The sequence below is a fragment of the Vigna unguiculata genome, chromosome 8, assembly GCF_037176805.1.
Source record: "Vigna unguiculata cultivar grain cowpea cultivar isolate G323 ecotype 2 chromosome 8, ASM3717680v1, whole genome shotgun sequence".
NCBI lineage: Eukaryota > Viridiplantae > Streptophyta > Magnoliopsida > Fabales > Fabaceae > Vigna > Vigna unguiculata.
The window spans coordinates 7,086,107-7,091,166 of record NC_140799.1 but is presented as its reverse complement, the minus strand read 5'-3'; the positions used below and the strand labels follow the sequence as shown (position 1 = coordinate 7,091,166).

The following is a 5,060-nucleotide window of genomic DNA, read 5'->3' as shown; positions in this document are numbered from 1 at the left end:
AAATTAGTAAGTGCGCATAATTAACTAAACAAACACAATTCCTGTGGAAAAACGATACTTGGATTTACCATTTTTATTACTTACATGACTTGGTACACTTACCAAAGTTTTAACAGTAACTCGTTCAGAATGAAAAGAAAAAATTAAGGTTAGAGATTAAAAATATACCAAACAAAAAATGGAAAAAAATTATTGCAAAAAAAAAAAAATCCAATTGAGAACCCACAAGCTAACATGATTACAGAACAAATGAATTTTTATATTTGTAAAGTACAATGTTAAATAGATATAAAAGCTTTTTGAGTATCATAATATCATAGAAAAAAAAAAGTATCCATAACTTCAATTTTGCAATGGATTGTTCACAATATAAGTCACTACGGAACCTGTTTGCACAAATGAAGAAAGTGCAGCTAAAATGGAAATATTCCATAACATCTTGTACACAATAACATAATTTTGTCAGCGTACCTGTACAGACAAGGTGTCTGCACCAGATTACACAATCTTATGTTTGTATAAACACCCACGTTGAGAATGTGGTCCCTTGCTCGGATTGTCGCCCAGATCTTCATTGTTCTTGCTTTTGGAATCAACGCAAGGAGACAATGGAGGGAAAAGGTGAAACAGATTGCAACATAATTCTCCTGGCTCCTCTCACAGGACCACTCTGACGAGGAGAAACTCGTTTTTGACTGGGAGAATTTACCTTTACAGACCTCACGAGAGATGAAGCTTCTTCAATTTCATTTACTATTATGTCAAAGAGCGTGCTATCTGATCCAGGACCATGTAAGTGTTGTGTAAGTGGTGAGAATCGGGAAGGAGAAACAGTTTTCCACTGATTATTGTTGCTGTGCTCATCTTCAGAAGATTGAGACTTGTTTGAACAAGATGAAAACACGTTGGCATCAGATATTTTCCAGAAAAAACTCTGGATTTTGCAGCCTCCTTGCCTTTGCTGCACAAATGTAGAAAGGTCAATTTCCATAATTTTCTTCATATCATCAAACCAGTGGAAACGACCGTGTGTCTGCATTTCTGTAAGATAGATAATAAGAAAAAAAATGTTATCTATAATATATAATTATATATAAGAGTGTACACATTTTGTATGCTATATTTTATCTTTAAAACAGGAAAGTGTTATATCTTTCTATTAATGTACAACTATTGATGTTGGAGAATTTACAGTGAAAACAATCTTACTCAGAGCATTGCAATGGTGGCGCTATAGGTGTGAGTATACGTAGATCATAATCTGTCTCGCTTGTCACCATTTCTGTACTTGAAGTATGTTGAGATGCAACATAATCTGAAATAAAAAAAACAAAATGTGCAACAAGGATGAGTGTTAAGGAACAACAAAAACCTTCCAACATTCATTTCATATCACTCTTATCAGACAAGTAAATAAATTCGTTGGTGCATCAAGAATTTACAATGGCTATAGCTATTCATAATATAAAACTCTTGCCTTCTTTCTTGCCATAGGAATTCTTACAACCCTGACATTGACATCCACTAGAGCATCCAACTTTAGCCTTTTTCAAATATTAGAAAGAAAATGGTTCTATTAGCAGATAGAGGAGATTAAAGGGGTGAAATGTTTAGAGTGTGATGAGGAAACTGACATATATACACAACCTGATAACATTCGCAATACTTTTTCAGACATGTAGATCTTTTGCATCTGCAACCTCTTTTGAGCCTTGCAGAATTTTCCTGATATATTTACAACACGAATCTATCAAATTCATTTTCGGTAAAGAAAAATTAGACATCAGTGGCAAAAGGGTACAATCTTCAGCACAAATGGTACCTGATTGCGGGATTCAATTTGTCTTCTGCACTCCATAATCATCCCTTCATATTGTGGTCTGTTATAGCAGTCTTCGCAACCACAAGTGCCAATGCAGTAGACTCCGGTATTAAAACACTCACAGTAACTGCAATGTGCTCAAATAATAAAGACATATACTGTGTATATCATATAAAATACCAAAACATTCACAGATTCACTTACAGTTTTATACATTTACTCTTCTTACAGTTGCACCGTCTACACCCACCTTGATTAGCAGGGATTGATGTTTTCTTCCTGAAGAGCAATGCAATATTTGGTAATGCAACTAAGCATATATAAAGAGTAGAAATCATGAATTATAAGATAAGATCACATAAACCCACTTTTTCTTTCCGGGGCTAGGAGATTTGTTGAATTCCTCGGAGTTTCCAGCACCCGTAGCATCAACTTCATGACTCTCAATTCTGTCTTCAACAGATGATTCTTTAAGTAAAGATCTCTTCATGTTCATCCCTGCTGCACTATCGGGTAATCTCACACTCGTAGTTGCAGCCTGAATAGTTGGCAAAGGTAAGTTTCCACAACATTGGTGAGGATACAAGGTGGAAGCAACAGATTCAACCAGCTCGATCCTTTTCACGTTGTTTGAAGTTGCATTCAGTTTTTCATGAGACTTGTTACTTCCAATAGCACTGGAAGCACCTTCCTCAAATTGTAGCCGGCGTCTTCCAACATCATGGTACTTCAGAGTGGCCTACAGTGATTGTAGTAATTATTGTTATATATTACAGACAAGACAACCTGACAACAACTCTTTATCCTACGAAAGAACAACAAAATCCAACTAAATGTTAACCCAATTCCATGTTGGGAAATCCCCAACACTGCAAAGGACTACTACAGGAACCTGTGGTTTACCTGAGGAAGTAGTGGATCATGAGTATATCGTTTCTCAACATCACTTAGCTCCCTTTCCATCTTTTCAGGTGCTTCACCGTATACTGGTATCTGTCGATGAACCTTGCCAGAATCCTCTGATAGAGGCAAAGATTCTTTGTCACTAAGACCATCTTTCGTGCCAATGTTTAATATATTTGACTGAGTTGGGTAACTAACTGATGTTTCAGCCGCAACAGTAGATTGTTGTTCTACATCTTGGTCAGCTGAATACATTTGATCAATTTCCCCTGGATCAGCCAAATATTTATAAATAGACAAATTCCCATCGTAGTGTTGCGTATTCGCGTCAATATTGGGGTCAAAAACCTTTTGAGTGTCGACTATAAACCTCTCTACCAGTGGCTGATGAAAATTTGATTTCCAGTAACATTCAGGAGCTTCACCATTTTCACTTTGAGATCGCACTTCTTGTGTCCTGGTATGAACAAATTTAGTAAGCAAATAACAGCAAGTGAATTTTCAATAAACAAACAGGCACACACAATTGAAGTCACAAAACAAACCTTTGCATGAATTGTCTTTGGCGGTGACTAATTCGTGGAGACTTGAATACAAGGGGTGGAGAACTGAGCCCTATAAAACTTTGTGTGCCATGTGAAGCCTTGATGTTTATCGGTGATAAAGAGCTTACATATCTAAAATAAGAAGATTCCTGAAATTAAAAAGACGACACTTGTTCATTTATTTATCATTCATTATTTGATACTGCAATTGAAATCAAATACAACAGTCTAAACATCTCTTTCACATCAAAGAGGGTTAAAAAACATGTAAAACACAATGCATACAACTCCATCACCACTGCAATTCAAGGAAACAGAGTCAAAGGCATTAGTATGATTCACAAAACCTTAAACTTGTAAACGAGTGAGGTTCATCTAAATTATAAAACAAGCACCATCCCAAGCAAGCTTTTCGGAGTAATTCACGAACCAAATAAATTCAATTCGCTCATTCCAAGATTTCCAAACCCAACATTATCATCTGATGCAATGATCAGCAAACAAGAAACGAAAAAGAAAAAAACCAAAAGGGTCTCATTCATCAAGTAAGCAATTCGAAATTCACTCAAACCCTTAAATCCTCCCCCACATAACCAAGAACCGCCAAACTAACTCTCTCGAATACACAAAGAAACAAAGAAACACACAGAACAGCCAAAATTCTTATTGCTTCCGAAGCTCTAACATAGATGACCACCGAAAGAAAAAAAAAAAAGCGAAATTTTTTCATGAAGTGAATGTTAAACTAAGTGAATCTACTTCTTGAAGGGATTCCGGTGAATTGTTGTTGTTGTTCAGAGCGGAGGCAGAAGAACTGCCATTGTTGTTGTTCTTGGAAGGTTCAGGAGAATCCATCGTTATGAAAACAATTAACTTTCTATTTCTTCTTCTTCTTCTTCTTCTTTTCTGCAGAGTGGGATTAACCCTACACTATATAAAGATTTTGCTTAATTTCTTTATTTTTTATGTTTTTAATTAATAATTAATATCTAAAGCTGTTATCGGTTCAGTGAAGCGAATGATAGGAGCGAAAAGCGGCAAGCGGAAGAGTTGGTTGCCACGGCGAAGTTTTAAATGGGAGCGGGAAATCACTCACTCGCTTTTCGGATCGGGCGGGCTGATCGGGTTTCTCACTTATTCGGGTCTTTTTTGTTTTGTTTTTATAATCACATGAGTTTAGGTCAATAAAAATAATCGCTACCAGTATTACACAACACTAAAAATAAAACCAGAACCATTTATTTTACTAGAACTAAATACATATCTAAGGGTTTTTTTTTATAAATTAAAATTTATCTTTCTGTAATTCTTCCTATTGTTCTTTTTAGCTTCTTGTAATCTTACCAGAAGCGAGATTAAAAATAATATGAATAAGAACTAAAATAAATTAAAACTAAAATAGATGGTATTTATTTTGTGTACTTAAACAGTCAATCACATGATATCAAAAATATTAGAATGATAAGATTGCGATTTGTGAGAAGGTGAAGGATTTTGTGGAAATGTAATCTCTTATATGGTTTTAATTCTGGACAGAATCTTTTCCGTTTGAATTTGAATTAATCAGTAAAAAAAAAAAAAAACAGACTTGTTATCGTATTAGATTTGAAATATTTTCGAAATTATCTATTTCGGTTAACTTCTAACAAAAAATGTATGTTTATAAATTAGAGTATTTTTTTGCTTAGAAAATATTTATTTTGAAAGGTGGGATTTTTCCTCCTTTTAATATTCTAATTAATTTCTTTTTATTCCTTACTCATTACATTCTAATTTTTACACATAATATT

General features: G+C 34.6%; 1 pseudogene; it reads right to left on the bottom strand.

Moving 5' to 3' along the window:
- Positions 1-377: 377 nt before the first annotated feature.
- Positions 378-4,125, bottom strand: LOC114194788 (uncharacterized; annotated as a pseudogene).
- Between the last annotated feature and the right edge of the window lie 935 nt (positions 4,126-5,060).